Source organism: Ambystoma mexicanum, chromosome 7p (assembly GCF_040938575.1).
Source record: "Ambystoma mexicanum isolate Mex_15411 chromosome 7p, UKY_AmexF1_1, whole genome shotgun sequence".
NCBI classification, from domain to species: Eukaryota; Metazoa; Chordata; class Amphibia; order Caudata; family Ambystomatidae; genus Ambystoma; species Ambystoma mexicanum.
This window is the reverse complement of record NC_090939.1, coordinates 306,732,263-306,759,363: the sequence shown is the minus strand read 5'-3', so window position 1 is coordinate 306,759,363 and position 27,101 is coordinate 306,732,263.

Genomic DNA, 27,101 nt, shown 5'->3' with positions numbered 1-27,101 from the left:
GTTCAGGGTGAGTGGTATCTAGTTAATATTAGTCCAGGCTCACTCTAGCAATGATTCAGGGATGGTTCTTAAGAGGCAAACACATTTTTAGCAAGGAAAGCAAGGAAGCTGCTGTTTTCACACGTGGCTGGATTTTTAACCAAATCGCAAATCGTGGTAAAATTTGCGAGTGCGAGAATCGTGATTACGGAGAAAGTATAAGGAGTAGGAAGTCGGTTCTAGGCTTGTTGGAAAGGTAAGATTCTAAGCTTTCAGAGGAAAGTTAATCCAAGTTCCTAGCCCAAACAGTTCCAGAGGTACGGATGATTAAATAAAGGTAGTTTTTTGGATTTGAAATTTTAAAAGTTCAAAGCGACAGGTTACAGCTTGCAGATAGAAAATGACAGGTGACAGCTTTTAGGCAGTTCTGGTTAGATTAAAATAAATTGAATTATATTATTTTAACTAAGAGATTGGTTCTGCACAGTTCTGCTAGGTACTCAAAATATATTTTTGAATTAGGCCTCGCCACGGATCTGGTCAGGTTTTGGACTGGACTCCGGTCTGGTCTGGGTCTCTTCACAGTGATCTGGGTCAGCTCTCTGGTTCTGCTAACAGCGGTCTAGCCTCTCTGGATTCTGGATACTGCTCTGCTTTCTAGGTACTGCTACAGGTTCTGGAGATTGATGGATTTGAAGTCTGGATCTCTGGATGTGAAGTCGTCGATCAGCATGCTCCGCAGCAAATGGAATTGAATGTCTCTATCTGTCCTGACTGTCTGCTTTTATGTGTTTTGAAAAGTGGGTGTGTGTGCAGCATCACTAGCCAGCCCCTCTTTCAACTTGTCATTGGCCCAATTCTCCCCTCTCCCATGATTGGGGAAGGAACTGTGAGTCAGAGTGATGCTGTAGGTTTTATGGGTCAGAGGATCCTCCCCTGGTCAGTTTGCCCACAAATCTATATTTGATTCAAAATGCACATTTCTCAAATACATAGTGGTTTGTCATTGCATGTACATATTACCTATCACATGAGGTAGTCTCTGTCCCAAATCTGCTCTTCCTAGGAGCTTGGGTTCAAAAATGGCAACATATTTCACTTTTTAGTCGGGTTACCAATATTGGATTTTTCCCCGCATTTACACAGATGTGCCCATGGTGTGTGGGCATTAGGTGGTGGAGTGTCAGATTTTTAACATACATACATTTAGAGTAATATCCTCTTTTCCGCTAAAACCCCCCTGAACATACCACCGGGTCCTACCACGTCTTCAAATGTGCACAGAAAAATCACAAGAATAATGATAAAATTTTCACAAGTCCGCTCTATGAATGATCCATCTTTTTAGATTTATGTTCTGGCCCCAAAGGGGTGTGGTTTCCCCCAGTACAAGGTTGAATTTCTGGTTTTTCCAGTTCTGCCAAGCCAGCTTGCTCTCACAGGCAGTGCTCCTCCCCTTTCCTTCCAGGAGGAAGCCACTTTTACGACCCCCATAATAAAACATTTGCCTGAGTCAGGACAGGGCTTTGTTCAATTTCCTGCAGAGCCCAGGTAATTCAATCGGAGAAGTGTCATATCCCTTTTGGTGGGAACAGCAAAAGGCAGCTAGGCCTGGGAACACAGCTGTTGTGCAAGTCTCAACTCCTGTCGGGGGTAGCTGGTGGGCAGAATTCAGTTTCATTAAGCCAGGTTTCAGATAAAATGTCACTTTTTGTTCCCCAGTTTAAGTCAAGACAATTTTTACATATGCAGCTAGAATGCTGATTCTAAGTTCAAAACTATGACATTTTAACAGTGACAAACTATGTGGCAGTCACAAGTCTGTCCCTCAGTTTATTTACACATTTCGATTTTTGGTAATTTTAAATCCAGTGTCAGTTTAAGCCGCTGCAGACCTGCAGAGCTCAGCCAGTCTTGTTATAAACCTTCAAGTCACTTCAGAATATAACTTTACATTATGTCCACCTCTTAGTAAGTCTTTCTTTGGCCTGCTTTGGGTTCATTTATTCAGTTTTACACAAATGTCTGGTGTTGTTTTAAAACGCCGGCTTTCTGATAGTGGTGAGTACTGGTAATGCAACCATTTTTGGGATTTAAGAAATGAATTCCCCACAGTTCTAGGTTGCTTTTGGCAATCAGCATTGCCATTCCCGATGGTTTCAGGCTACTGTGTGGGTAGTCCAATGGTGGTTTTAGGCAGTGCCCTTCTGTGCCCATAACATCGGCAAAAATGGGTGGCAGCCTATTCTTCATGCATTTCCCTGGGCATTTTCTGGGAAGCTCTGGCCATCATGATGCTTTCAATGCCAGTACTGCACAGATTTTGTGGTAGGGCTTGGATTCATGGGTAAAAACATCCCACAATACCTACAAATATTTTGTTGACATATATTATGGTCCTTTGTTTTTCTGCCAAATATATTCTTTTCAACTTACTGTAACAATTACAAATGTTGGAATCCCTTAGCTGGACAGTCATTTCATGAATAACTAGAACAAATGTGTGCACATAAGAAACAATGAGGTCAATTCCTTTTGACTTAGACCTATACAATTCTTTAGAGCAACTATAATTATGGAATTAACGCTAAAATAGTTTCTCGTGTTTATAATCATTATAAAAAATCGCTATGCAATGTTTACAATCAGTGTACAATATTCTTTCTTGAGGATGAGTGCAATATTCATCAATCCACCCCGACTCCAGCTCTGCACTGATGCAATTCGAAAGTTGCACGGTATTAGCACTAGGTCACACTTTGCGCAATTTCTAAAAACACTGCGACATATTAGAAAACCATTGCCCATGACAAAAGCAGTTTGGCATGTTATTAGCACCAGGGTAAACATTACTCTATTGCAAAAAGAAAAACACATTTTTACTGCATGTTTGCACCCGTGCAAAGTTTGCCCTAGTGCTAATATGGAATGATATTAGCACCAGGGTCATTTTTGCCCTGGGGTTTACAACATGCCAAATTTGCACTTTTCATGGTGCAGTGTATTCTAATATGTCCCAGTTTTTTTTTAAATAGAACAAGCTTTGTACTTTCACCTGTGCAAAGTTTCTGTAATCTGGTCCTAGGTATTTGTATTATCTCCTCTTAGTATTATCAACAAGCTGTTATGGGGAAAATATGGATGGCAATCAAAATCCATAATGCATGAAAGCATGAAGTAATGTATAATTGAATTAATGGATGGACAATGGGATGCCGGCGTGAATGAATGAGGTTGTTTCGTGCAACTATGTCAACAGAAACTTCTCAAGCCACTTCTAAGCATAATGTTTGGGTGTGAAAATGGACGAGAAGATTTTTTTTTTCTTTTTCTTGTAGGTGAGATAATTATATTCATTGCAGGTTTTTACATGGAGTAAACATCAAAGCTGTGATCCTTGCTGTGCTCCGTAATTGAGATCTTCATACTTCAGTGTAAAAGTATTACTCACTGATGGAGCTGAAGTGAGTTTGTGGGTGTTAGGAATATGCTCACCAATGTTTCACTGGTCATTATTCATGTTTTACTCCATCACTAATTCAGAATTGCTTGCCTTGCCTTGTGTATAGTTATAGTTAAGTTGTTCATAATTAGCATATAGTTCTTGTTTTCTAGCTCACTGTGTTCTGTATTCATGGTCACTCATGGAACCTGGAGTGTTGGTGGTAGTCTAGAGTATGAGGCCATTCCAGGTTCCATAGGAGTCGGTTGAAGGGTGCTGAGCTGGGAGGTTGCTGCTCAGAATGCACCTAAATAAATATGAGCTGTAAGGTACAACGTTGTGTCATTTTCATCATTGAACATACCTTATAACAACTGGTGACGAGTTTGCTGAGAGCAGTGACCTACAGCTGTCCAATGGGTGAGATTACACCACCTGGTGGTGGCCTTCACCAAGAAGGTGGAGGGAGGCCCAATAGGAGCGGAGAGCATCGAAAGGCTGCATACAATGTTTGCGGAGAGCAGAGACGGTGATGACTGTATGAGGATTGTCCAGAACAGCTGCCTGTTGCTCATTGTCTGGCCCAGAATCCGCTGAATACGCCTGATAGAATCAGCTACAAGGTGAGACACAAGCGTAGTGGGCTGTGGTGGTTGCAGAACCGAAGCAAGGCGGTGTGAAGAAAGAGCTGGCTGAGTGTGCAGCAAAAATGCTAGGTTGGGAGATCCTAGCGAGAACTGCGCTCTGAGGGACAGGCAGTAACGTTGTTAAGCATTAGAGAAAAGCACCATGGAACGTGCATGTGCAATTAGATAAGTTGCCAAGCCAGTTTTTACAAAACCTGAAAAGAGCATTCTCATGTTTTTATGTGGCAGGGTAAGCTGCACCACCCTTAACATTTGGGTTCCAATCCATAGATCCCAGCAACAGAAGCCCCTATATCATCCTAGGTATCTTGGTAATCTCCCAAGGTGATATTTCGCTATGATGTGTCAGGGCTAAATAACACCCAGAATCAGATGTATAATGGGCCATATCAGGCATTGGGGGCCCATAGTAGATTTGGCCCTGCCACAATCATATATGGTAATCGGGCAAGACCAAGTTATGTAGATAGGTTGATTAAAATTGAAATCAACAAAGGGAACAATGTCAGTCAAGTGAGACACAGAATGTGACCTATGCACCTCACCATTATGTTCAGTCCTCTCCACAGGTTGACCATAGTCAGAGGACGGTCACCCCACAATTCCCACCCCATGTGTCCCGGGAATTCAGGGGAAACATAGACAGGAATCAGTCTCCTGAAATGTTCTAAAACAAGCTTGACCAGTGTGAATTCAACCAATATCGGCATAGAGCACAGAGGGATGAGTTTAGGGATATAGACAGATCCCAGTGATTGGAGGTACAGGTCAAGATGTTGCCTGAGCAGAGTGGAAAACTGTGCAGGACAGAAGCAGCAGCTGAGAGTGCAGAATGTCACAAAAGTGACATTGCACATGGTGGCAACAAATGACTACTTATACAAGCTCCCCACAATAAAAGTGCAACTAACAATGATTTACCATTAAATGAACAAATGGAATGGCTTAGTGATTTGAAACCAAGAAAACAGATGAATAGTGATGACATAGGAACTGAAAGCACACACAAAAAAGGGGTATGATGAGTTGATCCAAACCATTGACACATGTGAAAATGAGAGAGAACAAAACAAAAATACACAGGAAGAACCCAAAGAACAAAGAATCAAAAGACAATTTAAAAGGACATGCAATGTCAAGTAAATGAGATGATAGGTGATGCTATGAAAGCAAATGAAGAGATTACTGACTGACATTTCAAATTGTGATTATATCTCCACAGAAATGAAATTATCGCAAAGGTCAGATGCAGGGTCAGACTGGGCCATAACATTTTCGAGGGCACTAATGAAAAAGTGGCCCACCATTGCTATTCATTCCTTTTGTGACACTGTTTGAATAGTAAGCACAGAGGAGTTTTTGGATAAAATGTGATGGACATTTTGCATTTGAAAGAATATGTACTATGCAACAGTGGTCAAACTAGTAGCGCCATAGTGAAGTAACTCATTAAACTGGCCCACATGGGTAAGAAATGTACACACTTTGACCCAAAAAACTGGCCCACACCAGCATTTTGCATTGTGGTTCGGCCATGGGCCTATTGCCCTGTGGGCCAGTTTGAGCCAGGTCAGATGCAAATGAATTCCCTGAGGAATATTTCGAGCAACAGATGTTCCATGAGCAGAAATGAGAGGTATGGTATGTGTCACAAACCAGAAACTGATGTCCTGCCACATGATGCTAATGAAAATACAGAACAGTTGGGTTACAAAGTGGAGATAAGTGAAAGAGATCCAGGCAATAGGGAAAAAGCAGAAGAGCAATGGGGGAGAACACTGGTGATCCCGAGACAAAATGGGGGCAATCAGTGGCAAAGCTCCAAATTAATTCTCAGGAGAGAAACATAAACAAAGAATTTTAAAAAGAGATGGCAAAAGGGGACTCTAAAATGTCATTTTGTATGCCCCTTTGCCTAGCAGCCATGAAGAAAATAAGCCCTAAGATCAGTGACAATTCACATTTCCTTTGCATACTTGAAGAATGCGAGGACAGGCATTATGCCCATATTACTATTGAAGAGAGCTGTAACACATTTTCAATGATTGACACAGTCGCGTAGGCAACCGTGATGTCAAGGAAATTATTGGACAACATAAGCAAAGACAAATCCCCACAAGACATGTTGAAGTTGAAACAAATTAAAGTCCCCATGCATAATTTCAATGGAGAAGAAATACCAGTGGAAGGTGCCACTGAAGTTGACATCAAGGTAGGGAAGCATAGAATGAGACAGGATGTGGTATTCACACCCATTGAAGAGACACCATTCCTGTTAGGGACAAATTGCCTTAACCTCATATTAATTGGTAATTGGGGTGTTGTGGTCTTCGGCCAAAGGAATGCCACACCGTTGCTAGAACAGAGAGTGCAGTGAAAGTGTATCTTCAGAATAGTTGTGTACCTAGTGTCACTGTCATTCTCATGTGCCAGAGTGAAATTCAAGGAAAACAAGAAAAGCAATATTTAGAGATTTACCTGGACCCCAAGAAACACTGGCCAACAAAGATAGAGGAAAACGGATTGCATTTTTATCTAAGTGAGGAAAATGGTAAACAAAATATTGCTGCACAGTCCCATCAGGAAAAATGTTTCAACAATTGCAGAAATACCCATGTAAGAGGTTCAGGCCTGGATTCCTGTGCATGTGAATGTGCGTCCAGAAATGATTGAAACAATTTTGGCCCTAGAGCAGGAAAAGAGTTTCATTAATGACAATGTTTTTAAACAAATGCTTGAAAGAGAAGAGATACCAAGTTTTGAAGTATAAAATCAACACATTCCTGGTCTAGGTGGCCCTGATTTGAGGCAAAGAATTGTGGGAAGATGCATGTTGAGAATCACAATGGGGTCCAAAAGCATTCATCACAATGTATGGATTGCAAATGGAACCAAAACTAAATTATATCTAGGAAATTACATCATGCACAAAATGTGTAAGGTTTGAGATTTTTTGAAAAAAATGTTTGGTCTAGGATGCAGGAGCAGCACCTGAATTTGAGAACAGAAGACAAGGTTATCATTGTGCTCAAAAGATGTCATATGCAATTGAAATTCAAGTAAAGAAGGATATTATTCCTGAATTCACAGGGCAATTTGCAATAGCATAAAAGTACAGAAAGGGACAACACATTAAAGTGCCTGATGCATTTGTGTGTCTCAATGAATCTATGAGACAGCAGGGGCTATAATGTGAATATGCTCCATTAGTAGAAGTTTGGGATGGCCCCATTTGAATACTGGTGAACAACAAGAGGTGCCAAGACATTCATTTGTGAGAACAGCATTAGGGATGACAGTGCAGGAATCCGCCTACACTGCTGATCTTAACAACCCACTTATCCAGACAACAGAGAAAGCTGTCACTTCTCAGGATGAATTGCTTGAGTACTTAGATACTAAACCAGCATTTTCAGGATTTAGTCTGTACAGCCTTATGAATTAAAGTATGTGATTTGTTGTCATCAGGATAATTGCATTGTATTTAAGGTGGGTGAAATTGAAAAAGAAAAAGGAGCAAACTGAAATACAGAATATTGAAATGGAAGCTGATGTGCCAAGCTATTTGAGGGTGGCAATTCTCCAAAGAGACTCTACCACACAACTATAGGAAACCACAGAAGAGGGTGGAACATCAACTCTAGTTATGCCTCCCACAAACAGCCTTGTGCACCAAATCTGTATGTATCTCCACCTGTACTGAAAAAAATGAGCCACCCTTTATGCACGTACATGGTAGACAGCTTGATTGTTTTTTTGTGAATGGGTGTAAAACAGCACGGAAACACAGCACCGTACAGATTTGCGTGGATTGCACTGATTCACATATACAATCAAAACAGCACACCGAGAATTGTGGGCAAACACGTGGCCTCTTCCTGCTATTTACGACAATATCACAAGGAGTAGATTGTCTCAAACTCTAATACCATCGTGTGCTCAAGAGACCTACATTCACAAAATAAACGAATCCTTGAAATTATTTTGTATACATCTTTTGGGTCATTCATGAAACAATGTAAATAGCCATGGAAAGCGCGCCAGTATTAGGAGACGAGTGTGTATGATGACTGCGCATTTTAATTTCAAATTGTAGCATGAAGCTGCCCAGAAAAACAAACCATGCGTTATCTCTCTAGCCGGCTATGACCTAAAACGCACCCTCTTTCGTGTTATAAGGCACTCGAAGGCCCCGAGATCATAAAAAAAAGATCACAGGAACTTCACAGATCATTGGAATTTCATGGCGTTTTATTATAGACACAGAGGCGTATTTAAATGATAGACTGGCATTTAGAACACAATCACTGTGTTTTTATAGATCGGGTGGGCCTAATCTGTTCCAAGAACATTTGACAGCCTCGAAGATGCTCTGCCATGGCACGCAGACTTGGCAATGTACAAACAATCGCGTTGCATGCACTGCAGGCGCCTTCGTCTTGTGCATTCTGCTAGCAAGGACAAGTGAAGCGTGCATGCAGTTTCTGGATGGGGTGGGCAGGCCGTACTACACTTTGCTCATATCAGGGCTCCCATCATCCAAATGACCGTTCGATTTAGTTTGAGTCAAAGTGATACCGCTGAATCTTTTGGGGATTCGAAGTGAGTCATGATTTGAATACACTGCCACTTGAATTTAAACATATTTAAATCGGCCCATTAGGTCAAACTCAAATACAATTAGATTTAAAGCAGCATAAATAAAGAATGGAAGTGGAATAGAAAAAACAGCTTTTTAAAAGCATGATCTGGGTCATATTAAAAAACGTTATCTTAACTGCTGGTGACGATCAGATCGCAATTAAAATATTTTACCTCAAATTGCATTTCATCCCTAGGGAGTGTCACTCATTAGAGCCGATTTAGACCACCGACGTTTGAACAGGATTACATTAATTTGGGAATGTCTCCCATGCTTGGTTTCTGGTTCGAGCATAATGGAAAAGCAGTTATTTGGAAGTAGTCCTACAATGGATTTGTATACCTATATAGGACTTCCAGCTCACATTGATCGAAGTAAAAAAGGAATAGCGTTCTACCGAGCAAGGGATATTATGTATGTACATTGGTTAGGGCGCATGACAAATAAAGGTGCCCATTGTCATATATATCTCCAAGTTCAGGCCATCTTGGCTCGTACCCAATAGAGAGTGCCACTGTTTGCATCATTAGTTACATGGTGACCTAGCAGAAGTTTGCTAGCTGCATGTTCATGACTGTGCCATTCTGTTTATTTTATTTATTCATAAAGCACATTCACCAAAGTGCGGCACAAAGTGAAAACATGGTACAAAAACATGAAGCACACATATATGACATGAAACAAGTTACACTAGGATGAAGAACACAATGGAAACGTGTTTAAGTAAGAGTGTGCAATTGTAAGGTAGGAGTCGAGCAAATAGAGAGAGGAAGAGAATTCCAGTGTTTGTGAACAATGAGAGAGAATGAACGAGAGGGGAAGACTAGGCATAGAGAAATTGGGATTGCGAGTGCAGATGATGGGGAGGGAGTATAGGGGAGCAAGAGAAGAAAGATAAAGAGGAGTTAGACCCTGAAAACACTAACAATGACATGAAAAATAAGGTAAGACTCACAAGAGAGCCAAGATAGAGAATGAAGTGAAGAAGAGATAGAGGAAAGGTGAAGTAGACAGACAAGAGTATGAATTGCAAACAGTCCTATAAATAAGGCAGGACAAGAGTCAAGTCGAGAGCATAAATATGAGAGGTAAGGAGTATAGTCACATTGAAAGAAAGAATGTTTTTGTGGATATTAAACAAATTAAAACAATAGGAGTGAGAAACATTTGAGATTTGGAAGGAAAAATAAAGAGATTAGTTGAATAGGAAGCCAAGATTAGCTGCAGAGGGAGAAAAAGAAAGAAGGTCAAGGGAAAATAAGAATAAATAGGGAAGGGGGAATAGTTAGGGAAGGTGAACTTCAGTTTTGATTAAATAAAGAATAGAGAGTGTGGCACGAAAGGCAGGAATGAGACAAATACCTGTGAGTCATAGATGTAGAAGTGAAATGAGAAATAAAATGATGCAATAATGGAGGAAAGTGGGGAGGTGGTAGACAAAAATGGAGAGTCCCTAAAACAAAACCTTGAGGAACACAAAAGCGAAGAATGGGTGAGGGAGAGCAGCTGTCAGACCAAGAGACGGAAAACGTATGAATAGACAGACATGAGAAAATACACAGTAAGATGGAGTCAGATAAACTTAAACAAGAGAGTGTATTAACAAGAGTAGGGTGATCAACAGTTTTAAAAACAGCATAGATATCAAGGATGAGAACAGAGGATAGTTTAGCATGACACGAAGTTACAAGTAAGTTGGTGATGTAAATCTTAGCAATTTGGTTGAATGCAAGGACCAGTAACTCAATTGGTGCAAAGAAAGAAGAGTACGTTAATCAAGATAGGCAGGGGCTTATGAATAAACAATACACCCCAGAACTTTGGAGAGAAATAAGAGAAGACCAATAGGTTGTACACTGGACAGCAGTGAAGGGTCAAACATGGTATTTTAGTGTTAAGAGGAGAAGATAGGAGGTCAGAGGGATATTGATTGGGATGAGCGAGGGCAAGAAAATGAGCAGCATTAACATCAGATATGATAGTGAAGGGGTTAGGAATTGGGAGGGAAAGAAGAAGTTGAAGGATGTGATGGGAACGTGATGGAGAATCAGAGGGGCCAATGGTTTCAACAACACATACTCCAGAATGAATGTATGGCAAAGGAGGTACACACTCATTTTTAACATTGGCAATGCCATAACTTAAAAAGGCATTTCTCGCTGTGCATTGCCTGACGGAAGATTTCTGCTAGCACATAAAGGGCTACAGAAGAAAATTCATGACCCAACCTAGGATGATAAAGTACACTATATGGGCACACAAGGATTTATTTGTGAGTTTGCAACTAGAATACGATATTTAATATTGGGGAAATTAGACCCTTAGAAACTCAACTAAAGGTATTTTTGTTTTTGTAGTGCTCGAAACCAGCACATTGTTCTTGGGTAGCACCTCATACACATTTTCAGACACACCTTTTGACACACTAATTGTGGTGTTCTGCAGCCCTCCACGCCTTGATTGGTATTATGTTAGAGGAGAAAGGTGGATGTACTATGTTGGATTTCGTTTTCTCACAAATAAATATAGGCTTCAGTTGAGTTACAGTTCGATGTACTTCTACTAAAGGTAACAGAATTACATCTGGAATAGCATTGTAGTAAGGTTCTGGGAATCACCTCCAGCGAGAAAACTTTACTTTGAAAACTCATTGAAAAGCAAAGTGTGAATGGTCAACTTGCTAATGAGAAGGACATTATTAGGTCCTTATTCATTGCAATCTTTTCTAAGCTATGCATGCAGATGGAAACAATGCCCGTCATCTGTAATGTAGATTGATTTCTTTGTGACTGCTCCTCAGCTCCCTAGGCTCTTTTCTGAGGAGCAAATCTTGCTGAGCTCTCCACCATCAACACCATCAAGGGTTACAACATATGTGTCTCCATCTTTGTAGCTATGTTTTCAAATAGAGCACTGATGAGGGGTAGGTAGAGGACGCCAGACAACACATGCCAAGATGGCCAGTTCATCTTACTTATGTGAGAATGCCAACATTGTTTCATGATCCCCTGCAAGGTGAGCAAGTGATGGCACTGATGACCTCACATCAACTGATATTTTAAGCCCCCCCCATGGAATCCCGGCTCATGAAGATTTCCCATGAACTGGTCAGATTGGGTTGTGTTCCTTGAAGCTATGTAGATGGTCTCATGATTACTGCAGAAGTGAAGGGTCATGCCATGATGCCTTGCTGAGCTGGCATGTACTTTTGTCCACTGAACTTTGCAGCATTTTTTGGCAGCATGAATCAGAGGGTGCCCAGCAGAGATGCCCTAGGGATGGCAGGATTCCCAAACAGGGTTGAGAGCTAGCACTGATCTGTCACACCGTAACTGATGAAGATGTTGCACCTGTCACCAAATATAATTGTGAGAGATTTTGTGTAGGCGGTTCAGAAGCCTATTTCTCAGTTTTAGAATTTACAAGATGGACTCTGTTATGTGCCCCTTTGAACAATTGAGGTAGGAGTATGTATACAGTATCTGTGGTGGTGCATGGGGTATGAATGTCCAATTATTGTCTCATTCGAGCAGCATATTTAATTAAAACATTTTTCTATATTAATTTTTTTGCTGCTTTTATGGGGAATACATTGCTGTATTTGTTACTTTAAAGTCAGTTTGCATTATCAAACATGATCAATGAATATGAGTCCTAGAAGCAATGGTTTAATAATTTTGGATTTGCTATGCGTAATAATGAACGTGTTTGAACTGTAGTGCTTAACATTGCATTACTTCTGTGCCAGTTCTATCAAAATGCATGGATCCCATTGAGTCACTCTCATTTCAAAGAACATACATATGTACCAAGCGCTTGATCTTATGCGGGCTCCTTTTGCCTCTTCCATTCCAAATCAGAAGCACAGTGAACAGTTATCAACCTACCCCTACTGGGCTGAGATCAGAGAACATTTTGCAAATGTTGGAGGCACATCAACCATTCATGCAAATGAACGATGACAGTTTGAAGGAAATTTAGATGTAGGTTGGAACATACAAATGGGTTCAATAGTTGCCACTTAAAAGACTTGCCTCACTTCCAGCTGCACTGGTACCCAGGACCTCACTGGAGGTAAATGACTCCTCTAGTTATTAGCAAGCCTCCCCGAGTGGGAAGCTATGAGACAAAGCCTCATTCTGCCCCTCAAACCCTGGATTGCGACTCACAGGATCCCTGTTTTCACTGCATTGAACCAAGTGATCCAGTTGAACCAATCAAATTGCACTTGAGCCTTGTTCCCCACATTCAAAGCAGAATCATCCCCGGGTGCTGCCCTTGGCACTCACTTGATCATTGAACCACAATGCTTACATGAACAAACAGGCTTGATGCTGCATCACTCTAGCAAATCCCCAACACCCTTCTGACTTGATTTCCAGTGCACATTGAAGATGACTTCTTTCTGGTGCATTGAGCAAAGCATTGAACTTTGCATCACAATGAACCTATTGGAGTTGATGTAATTTTGTTACACACAGTGTGTAAGGTGAGAGTGTTAGACATAGGGACAGGATGAGGGAGAAAGGTGAGGTGAGTGAGGAGGATGTGTGAGATGATTTGAAGAAGGAGGCAAAGAGAGATAGAGAGAGAGAAGGAATAAGAAGCGAGAAGGAGAAGTGACTGTGTAGGAAGAGAGTTGAGCTACAGCAGAAATAAAGGACCTTGGGAGATGGCAGGGGAACACTGAGGCAAAAGAGAGATAGGAGGAGAAATATGAGTGTGAAGACAGAGAGATTGATAGTTCACGAGTAGTAACACCGTCCTAACATCATTAAAAACCCAAATGGGAAACAAGCAGAGTAGGAAACTCTTATGAGGTTCCTCATCAAAAGACCTGATTAGAATGACACAATAGCATTTACCTGTCTCTTGTCTTCCAGCACATCCTTCAGAAACTAGGACGCCTTGGATAGGGTGTAGGTAGCCCAATGGAATGATGAGGGTGAGACTGGGGGTCCTATTGGTCTGGCCTACCTACCATCCTTCACCTTTCAATGCTAATGTGTTCTATTACCTAAAAAAACATAACCTTGTATGTCTTGGCAACTATGTAACACAATCAGTATAATATACATTGCACTAACTTGTCTTTTTGTTGGGAAATATTAGAGTACACATGTTGGGTCATTTGTATAACATGGCTACATACACTGGTTGCATAAACGATTTGCTTAGAAGAATCTTATTTGTGAGATTAACATCATAGGTATGAAATGCAATTCACAGTGTGCCTTAATGCACAATGCACCTTATTTAATAAACATGTGTTACATTTATAATAAATACACTTTACACTAAGGCACACCCTGTTGCAATGGTTCCCAGTACCTGAGGACTAGGAGACTTTCAATCAAATGACACACCATCTAACCCTGGATCTTTCCTGTTGGTTAAACCCAACAAATCATCTGGGGGCAATAATGCTGTCCCCTCTCACTTCGCTCGTTAGTACAATATAGCTAGTGAAGTGCAGTGTGGTGCCACATTGGACCAGAAATGTATTCAGCAGACCTGGAACTTTGCAGAATCAGCCAGGTCGTCACACTTGTGAAAGCTGATGGCCATTGTGAGAGCAGCCAATTTTCCCTGCCCTGTCTTGTACAACTCTGCCCCGCTGAACAGAATAGACAATATTGGGTCCATGTATTATGTCAAAAAGCCGGGAGGGATGTGTGCCTTTTCACGGGAGGATGTCACAGCACATTGTTCTTTTTCTTTGGCTGGCCAGAGCTTCACCTGCTGTCCATGAATATCTCCTGCATTCTCAAGGTGAAAATTGCACGGTGGATCCATTGAACAGAGTTTTACCTTCCTCTCCAGAGTTTTCCATCCATCTGGGAATCATTCAGGAAACATGCAGGCAGTTCAGGGAAACAGAGATAGATCGTTTTGCCTCGGTGTTCTCCTTCCAACACACTCCTCCAGGCTCTGACACTCTTAGACCTGGTGAAAAGATGCTGTCTGATTTGTATGTCATTCCCTCCTGCTGTATGCTTTCCCCCATTTCCCTGTTCTATCAAGTGTAATCCGGAAACATCAGAAGGAGGTGAGATCATTCATCCTGGGGTTCCCTTTCTGGAAGAGTAATTCCTGTTTTCTCCTCCTCATCCAGATGTCCCTCAAGACCCACCTCCCAGTTCCTGTGTTTTTTTCTTCTGTCTGTGGTGGCTAAATCTTGCCACCGGATCACTAGCCAAGATCCAGCTAACTGCTTGTTTGTTATTTTTCTGTATCATTTGCCTTACCCTTCTAGGGCTCTGTGTGACCCTCCAAACATCAAAGCACACACCAGACACTGGTCCTCCTGTGATCCTTTACAGAATATTGATTATCTACATGATGGTTTTGCCCTGAAATTCCCCATCAGAATTCTAAGAGACCAGCTTGCTTCCATCCGGTTCTTGTGGAACAGGGCCAAAGTGTTGCAGTGCATTGGGTTGCTTGTGGGTGAAGAAGGGATGAGACCAGTAGTTTACGCTGGAATTCCCTTTTTGGGGTAGAATGAAGCCTGATTTGCATATGGTCTTTCCAATTTCTCGATTGGTTTGTCAGGTGAAGAACAATGGTGGCAAGGGTTTCCTGGTATGATTCCAGAGGTTAAGATTAATTCTAACCCCTACACCAATCACCTTTTTTGTTTTGTTGGAGTCACTCCGAGTGGGGCGGGTATGCCCAGATGTGGATCCCATGGCTGTTGGCCTTAGAGACCCAAATATTCCTCACTGATAATGTGCAATGGGTTTGAAAATTGTCTGAAGTTGCTTGTGTTCTCATGCAGAATGGAGGTGACAAAGCAGTTCGGGCATGGCTTGTCTCTTCTAGGGTTGGACTAATCCTGATTTGATTATGGTCTTTACCCTTTCTGTAATGGTTTGGCAGGTGAAGAGCAATGATCCGGAGGGTTCAGATTTATGTTAAACCTTCTAGCCATCACCTCTTTTCTTTTGCTGTACAGACAATCACCACTTGTCTCTTGACCATGATTAGATGTCCCTTCCCATCCTAGCACCATCCCCTGGCACTCAGAGACAACCTGTGTCATCCTGTCCAAACCTGGGGAATGGTTACCCTTGACCACTTTGCTGCCAAGGTTGTTTTTAACACTGTTAGGGAGTGAGGAGAAATGGGAGTCCATACTGTGTACCATACTGTGTACTGAACCATTTCTCTGTTTTCTTCTAGAAGGTTTGGTCTCCTTCCCCTCTCCTGACTGAAGACCCAACATTCGGTTGGATTTTCTCCTTATCCAAGACATTGTTTTGCCCTACTTGGGGCCCTCTATTTACTTACAAATAATTGCCCCATTCAGGCTCTACAAATCTTCTTTTAATTCTGTTGTGTTGCTCTGACAGAGGTAAGAATCCCTGACACCAACTTTGAGTAGATGGAATAAGTAATGTCTATTTCCTATCAGATGGACAATGTCCCTCTTCCTTCCCAGGTGCAAGTGAGGTCCTCTAGAGGAATGGAGGATTCTTGGGTAGACTGTAATGAGGCTCCCGTTGCTGAAATCTGTATGGCAGACACTAGCGCTTTGCTAAGCACATTCATTGTACATTATATTCTAAATGTTCATGGGCTCCAGGGAATGTGACTTTGAATAGTAAATGACAGGAATAATTAATCCCACTGGTTTTTCTTCTGTGGCTATGACTCACAGCTTAAGCACTTTTAAAACTGGTATGGATTAATTACTTTCGTTATAAAAAATAGCGAGGACTTGGGACATTTTCTATGGGGACTTTAATTTTAAAATTGGCAATGGTTCCAGACTGAACTTTTTTGATCATCTAGAAGGTGGTCAGCTTGGCATTCCACAAACCTTATATTCTTGATCCTTGCACTTGCTCTAATGGTCTACTTTTGGTTATGGAAGGGAGCTTACTAAAAGCCATTTCCACCAGGACACACCTGCAAAGCTTATGTTTTGGGATACCAGCAGAGTACGACTATTGATTACTTGTGTGTGCCTACAGTTAGTCATTTATAGAAGATGATTTTATCTTAGTCGCTAAATGTACTGATCATAACACCATTGCTTTAAGGATTACATCATTAGTTCAAGGGATTAGATTTGTCCATCTAGCCCAAGCGGAAGTAACTCTGGAACAAAGAAGAATAAAATGGATGGCTATTGACAAGTTGTCAATCCACGAAAAGGATTGTTAATTGCAACTGACACTGTTTAGAACTGTAATTGACTCAAGCAGTAATGGTAAAGATACTTAGTTTTAGATACTTATGGTTTATTAATGAGAGGGATATCTTCAATTAATGTTCTATGAAGATCACTACTCTTCTGTGGGATCTAATAATTAAGGCTGGTTTATTAGAGAATGCAGATTGGCTAAGCATATACTGACAGCTCTATTGAAAATAAAATATTAGAATGGAAGGGGATGTCCATGCTTATGCCTCTAATAAGCAGGCTCTTGCAAGACGTAGATAGTAAGACCTGGGAAGATGTGGTTGAGAATTCTTCTGTACATAATCCCTGGCGATACTGGGACCTGGTAGCTAATTGAACCCAGTATGCATGAGTCCTGAATGCTCTTGAAACCAATACTGAGCATTACGTCTGGGAAAACAATTTTTCATCGCAGTATATGCCTTCAGACACGGCAATAGATGAGAAGAACTTAATGTTACAAGTACAGAATTAGTGAGCAGGAAGCACAGGCCGCATGCCTCAACCACACTGTGCAGGAAATCTTACATGATCATACATGCTTCAGGGAAACAGGTGTGTAAAGGGATGAGTTTCCCCTCCCCCTCAAACTGAATGTAGTGGAGGTAGACCCTCTCTACCTCATATCGATTGATGATCAACTATTGGGGTGATTAGTGACTCTAAATGGTCTGGAAATTAGAATTGTAGTGGCTTACAGAGAAGCGGTCTGGAGGACTATCTATTTTATAAAGTCCGAATGTCATGTACAGTAGAGAAGGTGTCAGATAATACATGTTATGAAATATTATCAAAGAAACTAGACTTAAATCGGACCAGGTATCAACATATGACCAGAAGTAGTGTGATCCATCATTTTGTGATAGGTCAGGCATTTTGTAATGTGGACAGCCATTTTGGGTTTAAAGACAGGGTCAGGCACACTAAGATTGATGCTGGGCATACAAATAAACGAATTTCTGTTAAACCACGTTGAAATAATACAAGAATTACCTCATTTCAGTGAGAGTTCAGTAGTGAAGGACATGGTGTCTGGGCTTCATATCTCTAATCTTGACAGTGACGAGCCGTGGGAGCGAGGTAGCAGTCAAGGAAATATGTATATATATATATATTCAGTGAAAAAACTTTGTTAAAGGGACGTTATGGTTAAGTTGCGCTACTAAAAACCTATGAAATTCAGTGAAAAAACGTAGTTAAAGGGACGTTATGGTTCAAAGTAAAACCGAAAAACCCCAGAAATTCGGCAGTTATAGTAAGATAAGCAACCATAACTCGCGCCACCGTGCACTGCTAACACTAACACCCAGGACATCAAATATGACATCACAAATGTCATTGATGACATCACTGATGACATCACATGTGTATGTACTTTTCATGAAAACTCTGTACAAGGGATTCTTATAATGCTGACCAAAAACTGTCAAGGATCAATGGGATAAATATCATGAGCTAATTAGTGCATTAAGCAATGCATTGATATAAAAAGCATTCTATTATGAAGTTCTATCCAGTATAGTAAGCTACTCATGCAGAAACATAGGCAGTGTGTGCAGCGTACATGATGAAGGTGCAATATTGATAATCTTGCCATGTTGAATAGTGAAAAGATAACTGCTTTCTTATTAGAGTTTTGCGTACTGTGAAGGTACCGTAATTAGCACCAAGGTCCCTTTGTGGGTCCAACCCTTTACGGCTGGTAAAACCAGCCGTTAAGGTGGGAACCCGCAAAGGGACCTTGTAATCAGGCGCTAAGGGATTACCGGTACCGGTACCCTTACTGGTACCGGTAATCCCTTAGCGCCAGGGTCGTAATGAGGCCCCTTGACTGTTACTGAGCAAAACCATGTGGACTAGATATGTCAGTAAAGGAATAAAAAGGGGGAGCCAGACATGTGATGTCATCAGTGATGTCATCAATGACATTTGTGATGTCATCTTTGATGTCCTGGGTGTTAGTGTTAGCAGTGCACGGTGGCGCGAGTTATGGTTGCTTATCTTACCATAACTGCCGAATTTCAGGGGTTTTTCGGTTTTACTTTGAACCATAACGTCCCTTTAAGTAAGTTTTTTCAATGAATTGCATAGGTTTTTAGTAGCACAACTTAACCATAACGTCCCTTTAACAAAGTTTTTTCACTGAATTTCATAGGTTTTTAGTAGCACAACTTAACCATAATATCCCTGACTTCATATACATGTAACATAGAACATACTAACCCCCTCGTAGTGATTTTTATGTCCGCGGACTACCGTCATGTCCGCGGACATATCGAAAATCTGAGCGTGGTGAATGTAAATTTAAATAGTGTGCCCCATTTCCCCTTTGAAGTTGGCTCTGAAAAGAGCCATTTTTTTTGTTTTTTTTACAGATGCTTGATAGACACCTGTTATTTTGTATTTTTTTTCTTGTTTTTTTTTTCTTACTTTACTCCTAAAATCTTCACATAACCTTCTCCAAAGCAACCCTTACATTCCAAAATAGAAAGGCATTTCCCGTAAAAGATAAAGAGATGCCATCTTGCCATCTTCTTTAAAATTAACAGCATTACTGGCATCAATATTCTCATTATTACAGAAGAACATACCAGCTCTAAGTATGAAGGCAAACATGCCTCGGTTGATGACACACCTAGCAATGTTTTGCTGAGGACAAAAAACTGAACTATTGTCCCATATTGCCCTAGGTAGTAATCCAGAAAAAATTACTTTGGCATTTGGAAGGTTCTGCATTACGGCTTGAACCAAGCGTTCCAAATCAGCCAACAAAGTAGGGGCACTGACGTTGCCCAAATGGAAAGCACCATATTGCAAAACTACCACATGCGGTTCATCGTGGCCATATCCTCACAGACTTGTACAATTCCCTATACATTGCAATCAGGCACAGTGCTCCACACCACCTCCACTCCTTTCACATCAAAGTTCTTTGCAACATGCCTGCATTGAGCGTACTGTTGTAAACCATGCACAAACATATATCCAAGCACCAAGACCATGACTTTCTCTACTTCTGCCATCTTCACCACACACAGTCTCTTTCAACACAAATCCACAACCTCGACATCTGATTGGCTGAGCCGTACAGTCTTCTTTCCATGTTAGATTTCCTGGAAAAACCCAGATGTAGCACGCCCTGTCCACGATTAGCCGCGGTGTCCGCGGACGGTGTCCACTTTACTCTCTGTGCCATTCCCTCATTGCATACAGCTAAGCAATTGCACAATACGAATAACGTCCTCAGAACACCCCCATTTTGTGAATTTTCGAACATTTCAGGACAATTATCATTTCATTATTCAACATATTAACATTACAAATATTATACTTTCATCTTGTACTCTGCACACAATGCTATGTTTCTCCATTAGTAGCTCAGTATACTAGATAGAATCCCATAATACAATGCTATTTATATCAATGTATCGTTCAAAGCACTAATAACGGTATGATATTTATTGCAAAATCCTTGACACTTTTTTTGCAACATTATAATAAAAATCCCTAGTACACAAATTCCATGAAAAGTACATACACATGTGATGTCATCAGTGATTTCATCAATGACATTTTCAATGTCATCTTTGATGTCCTGGGTGTTAGTCTTAGCAGTGCACGGTGGTGGCGCGAGTTATTTTTCATAGCTTACCATAACTTGCGATTTTCAGGGGTCTTTCGGCTGTACTTAGAACCATAATGTCCCTTAAACAAACTTTTTTTTTTAATATCACGCAAACAATATACAAACATGGTGTGCAAAAACCAACTTCTCACAGATGGCTTTATACAGAATGTTGCAAAGTAAGAATTTATGCTCGTTCACAGTGGAGGTCAGCTGCTTCCATTTTTTTCTCGGGCCCCGGAGAGGCTCACGAAGCGGACTATAAGGTTGTATTGTGTTTTGACCTTGACAGACAGAGATTGTGATGAAATACTTCTCTTGAAGGAGTGTTGCTAAAACGTAAGAGAAGATAAGGATGACATTTCTGAAACGAAACCACTTTTATATATTATATCACTATGCGAAAGATCGTTCGCACACGCAGAGTCGTATTTTGGGACTGCACTACTCGTAGACAGTGGAAATTGCAATTGTACTGTAAGTAACCCTTTAGATTATTTTATACAAAATATTATTACAATAGCGTAGCATCAAAGACCGCTCAAGTTGAACTTGTTCGTTCAAAGTGGCATAATGTTTTCTACCGCGCACTATCACTGCTGAATTGATCCCCTGTCGTTTAGAGGGCTCTGAAAAAGGCAGACGACACAGGGTGGGTTAATAGAAATAATTTAACCGGTCTATAGGCGGTCAAGCGTTCTACTCGCTGTGCCACTTCACTGTAGCCTGTCAAGTGGCACAGCGAGAACAACGCTCGCTTTGACATCTATGCACAGCTTGCTAACGCAAAATCGAATCCCGGCAAGGCCAAACTGGCGCCTTTCATCCTTCCGTGGTCGATAAATGAGCACCACACACCGTGGGTAATAATAAGCACTGCTTAGATACCTCACGGTTCTTAGCGCTATATGAATGGGAAAATATTATTATTTTATTATTAACATACTCCATTGCACTATCTTCGATAGCAAATAGTTTCACGCCCTAATAAATAAAATGATGATTTTTAATGAAGATCGGCTGGTGAGACTAATTTATGTTTTTTAAAACAGGTATGTCGCCCCATTTTGCCTATGTCACGATTTACAGACTCCAGCGGATGGGTCTTCAACTGCCAGGTGCAGGTCCAAATATGCAACTTCATGACCCTCACGATTTTATGGGACAATCGCCAAGGACCAATATGCCCTTACGCAGTACTAGCGGCTATAAACAACATACCAACCAATAGGGTGGTCTAATGGCTCGTTGTTGGAGCAACCTTCCGATTATCAGAGCGACCATTTACTGCTTTTATCATAAACCAACAGCCTATCTACTGCAAAGGAAGAACGCGTGGCTCAAAATAAACTTTTGCTGATCGACAGCAGAGACAATAGTAAATCGCTGAATATTCACTAAACATTTCATGTGAAATAAATGTACTTCACCAAATGTACAATCCTGCTGTTTACTTTTAAACCACAGTTTCATATTCCGAATTCTGGCGCACTGAGTTGTAAGCTGATCTAACAGACTCTGTACCGCAAAGGAACATCGCGTGCCTCAACATGAACTTTTGCGGATCGACAACAAAGACAAATGCAAATTGCTGAATATTCTCTAAACATTTGATGTCAAATAAATGTACTTTACAAAATGTACAATCTTGCTGTTTGCTATTAAATCACTGTTTCATATTCCGAATTGTGGCCGCTGTGTTCTGACATAATATGTGTTGTCTTCTGGGGTGTGTAAAGTCACTTAGGACTGGAGAGGACTGGGCGCGTTTGATGACGCACCTTGTAACGTCACGTAGAGAGGCAGGGAATATGAATGCTTTGATAATATCAGGCTTAGGGGCGGGAGATATGATTTAGTGTCGCAAAAGCAAGTCAGCCAGGTCAATAGCGCCAGTCATAGGATTATCACATAATGTCGGCGCACACCAGCCGGATTTATCGTTTCTTTAGTCGACAAAAAGTCGGTTGATGCCCATAGGAAACTGTACTATTAGCGGACAAAAGGAGTGGTCTTAAAACACTTTCACCCTGACAAAGAACAATACAAACAACGTTCTCAGAACACCCCCATTTTGTGTAATTGCAACCATTTTGGGACACCGCGAGTGTTCTTAGAACACATTTAACTAGACAGATTACAATACGGACAGCATCCTGAGGACACCCCCAGTTTGTGTATTTACGAACAATTAAGTACACCGCAAATGTTGATAGCTCATTTTTACCTTCCTTGCGAACAAAAATGACACATACTCAGTCCTCTAAACACCCCACCATTTAGTTTATTTACAAAATGTCAGAACAGCCGTGTTCTCTGCGGACAAATCGAACACAACAAAAATGTCTAGCACATAAAAAAACAAAACATTGAACCTATCTCATACTCCCCCACCCTCCCCAAACACTTTACACACCAACACACGGCACTAAATCCAATTTTTTATCCACGTTTCACCGCGCTGTCCGCGGTCGTCCGCAAATGCAAGATGGCGGGCGCCACAGAAAATCTGACGCGCACCACGCCCCTCGCCGTCCAATCAGCGAACACGTCGCATGTCCGCTGACATGACGCAAGGCCATGGGCCAATCGGGGTGCTGTCCGCGGAGTGAACAGGGAAGTCCGTCCGCGAAACAAACACAGATATCACAAATTTGTTTGCCTTACGTTTTGGTCATTTTATAAAAAACTACTGGACGGATTTACACCAAATTTGCAAAAGCACACTTTCGGGACCAAGCCTCCACTCCTGCCACAAATTTGGTGTAAATCCGTCCAGCGGTTTGGCCTGTGGCTGTGCGCAAAGTTTTTTCCCATTATGTCTATAGGAAAAAACACAAGTTTTGGGACCCCCCCTATAACTTTTCCCCCCCTTGACGAATCCTCTCCAAACTTTGCAAAAAAGGGAGCGAAGTTATAAGCCACCCAAAAAATGCTCTTCCTATGGAAACACCAACTTAACCATAACTACATGGACGCTACCGCGTCCATGTAATATATACATATTCAGTAAAACGTTGTTAAAGGGACGTTATGGTTCCAAGTAAAACCAAAAAACCCCTGAAATCCGCTAGTTATGGTAAGCTAAGCAACCATAACTCGCACCACCACCGTGTACTGCTAAGACTAACAACTAGGACATCAAAGATGACATCACAAATATCATTTTTGTTTTCACAGAATTGTCCAGTACTTTAGAATGGCTTGAGGAGAATTCCCCACGTGAGGAAATGTCTGAAGAAAGTGATACTAATGGTAGAAACTTCTCTATATAACCAAATTAATAAGCATTACTTTATGTACACTTAACATATATATAATATATTTTTTTAACAGACCATACAAATATTGAAAATAGTACACCAAAAGATACAATGGAAAAGACTCTCCAGCGCATGGAAGAAAAAATGGACATGCTCATGGCAAATTTCAACCGTTTGAAAAACTTTGTGGAAGACCACATAAAATAAAAAATTAAATACCATTGTCCCACATGCACCTGTCCCCCTCTCCATATCCCAGTCAATTATCCCCAAACCCTCTCTACAAAGAAAAACGTTTTGATGAGACTTCCATCCCCTCATCTCCTCCTATCCATCCTCTTGAAACCCCCAATTCTCCTGTGTTTGTGTCAGTTTCTGCTTCCCCTTCTCTTTCATAAATTGTACATCTATATATAATAAAAAAAAATATATGTGTGTTTTAATTCAGTCCTTTTTTTATTTTTAAAAAAGGCAGTTGGGGTGTCCTAAGGACACTATACCTGTCCGTAATGTCTGCAGTCAAGTTGAAACTGTTCTAAGAACACACGCGGTGTCTGGGATGTCTGTAACTAAACAAAATGGGGGTGTCCTGAGGACACTATTCCTGTCAGTAATGTCCGCAGTCAAGTTGAAACTGTTCTAAGAACACACTCAGTGTCCGGGATGTCAGTAAATAAACAAAGTGGGGGTGTCCTAAGGACACTATGCCTGTCCGTAATGTCCGCAGTCAAGTTAAACTGTTCTAAGAACACACTCGGTGCCCGGGATGTCCGTAAATAAACAAAATTGGGGTGTCCTGAGGACACTATGCCTGTCTGTACTGTTCACAGGCAAGGTGAAACTGTTCTAAGAACCCACGCGGTGTCCGGGGATGTCCGTATATAAACAAAATGGGGGTATCCTAAGAACACTATACCTGTCTGTAATGTCCGCAGTCAAGTTAAAACTGTTCTAAGAACAGACGCGGTGTCCAGGATGTCTGTAAATAAACAAAATCGGGGTGTCCTGAGGACACTATGCCTGTCTGTACTGTTCGGAGGCAAGGTGAAACTGTTCTAAGAACACATACGATGTCCTGGGATGTTCGTAATTAAACAAAATGAGGGTGTCTTAAGGACGATATACCTGTCTGTGTTGTCCGCAGGAAAGTTGGGACTGTTGTGAGAACACACGCGATGTCCGGGGATGTCCATAATTAAACAAAATGGGGGTGTCCTAAGGACACTATACCTGTCTGTGTTGTCCGCAGTCAAGTTCAAACTGTTCTAAGAACACACGCAGTGTCCGGGATGTCCGTAATTAAAGAAAATGGGGGTGTCCTGAGGACACTACACCTGTCCGTGCAGCCTGAAGAACATCTACGCACATGCGCACCACACTTATAAGTTCTACGAACATCGCGCCTGTCTGTAACTGTTCGTTTCACCTGTGTCGCACTTTTAATTAATTTCAGGACCCAAACACTGTCCGTAGAACACCCACACGCATGCGCACCATTCCTGTGCATTTGGTGTCCTTCGGACACCCGTTCCCTTTGCGGACATGTTCACAATGCCATCATGTGCCCGCACCCACACTGAGCGTGTGTCCTGAATTGCGGACACTGTCCGGGTCACCGAACATTTTAGAAGTACCTTTTCAGACAATCCACAGTATTTTATAGTAAAAATTCACCATAGCACATGTCCCAGACAAAGACACTGACTTTCTACATACTTTTTGGAACTTTTTGAGCCTTTTTTGGGTGTTTGATCTGTCCGCAGACAGCGTGGGTGTCCGTGAAGTGCGCACACGCACCCCTATAAAAGGCCACACCCCAGAGTTCATTCTCATTGTGCTTTTGGCTATTTGACATAGCATTGTCTACTTTGGCTGGTATTTTGCTGCTCTTGCTACTGTTTTCCATCAGACCTGATGGCATCAATGCTTGGTGCTACATCTGTCTCAGCACCACCCCACCCCCTCCACCACCACCACCTCCCCAAGGGCCTGAAGAGGGGAACAGGCGTGAGGATGTAGAGGAGGAGGATGAAGAGGATGACGAGGTTGAGGTAGTGGAAGTCCCTACTACCAGCACTCGCCGTGAGTCTTGGGTGTGGCGGTTGTTTACCATTCATGGTGACATACCCAAGGTGCGTGCGAACAAGGTCCCCTGCAACCAGTACAATATGGTGCTTAGGCGCTGGAGGTCTGGTTCGTACAGCTTTGGTACAACAACTATGAAGCGACACCTAAGGTCGTTCCACGGTGTGGCCGTTCGCAAGGTTGTACCTTGTGAGGAACGTAGTAGTTTGAGTTCCTCTACTTCATCCTCCGTTTCTGCTCCTCTCACCACAAGAGACACTTCTGTGGGCGAGCGCATCCCTCCAGCTGCCTCACAGGCCATTCACAATGCTGATGACCCTTACCTTTCGAGGGTCACAGTATTGTGTATGTACTGCGACGCAGTACTGTGTAGGGGGAGAGACTTCGAAGTGCTTTCGAGACTACGGTCTCAGAGCACAAGAAGACCTGCCCACTACCCAAATAAGGCCCACCCTACATCTTCCTCTCTCCACATGCCCTTTCTTATCCCTGTGGCTGGTGTCCCGCTTACCCTCCTTTCCCCTCCTCTCCTAGAGTGTTGTGTGTAAAAAAAAACAAAAAATATAAAACAACAAAAATCCCCCCAAAAAAAGACTCTTTTCAGAGCCGCCTTTCACAGTCTAAAAATAGAAGTGGTAAATAGATGTAGCAGGGCCCTGTGCATTTTGTTAGAAGTCCCCAGACATCTAAAATGTGCGGGTGCTGCCCTATCAAAACCATTGCACTTTTCTCCAGGAGGAAGTGGTGGCTCTGAAAAGAGACATTTAGTGGTGTTTTTTTGTGTTTCAATAACTCGAAATAGTCAACATCTACTGCAAAATGAATGGCTGTAGTACCAAAAAAGGTCGCAATGCATTTTGTACATTTCTCAGAAAAATCTGATTACCAGCATAAGTAAAATGAACTCCATCTCAGCGAAAAATGTATGTGCTACGAAACATAATATTTTCATTGTGGAAAGAGGACATGCCAACATCTGTTAGGAAGGCACAAACAGCCTTATTTACATTCCGCCTTGCTTTCTCCATTTGTGGACCAAATGAAGAAGAACGCAGACACATTTGTCTCTGCGCAATACGAGAAAATATTATTTGTCCATGACCTTCCCAAGTCCTTTTTTCATGTCAAATTGCAAAGAAATTCCTGACACATGTCCTAAACTGTTCCCTCCACAATGAATTATAATTATGTCTGGATGAAGCTCTGTCTCCAAACTAGCACAGAGAG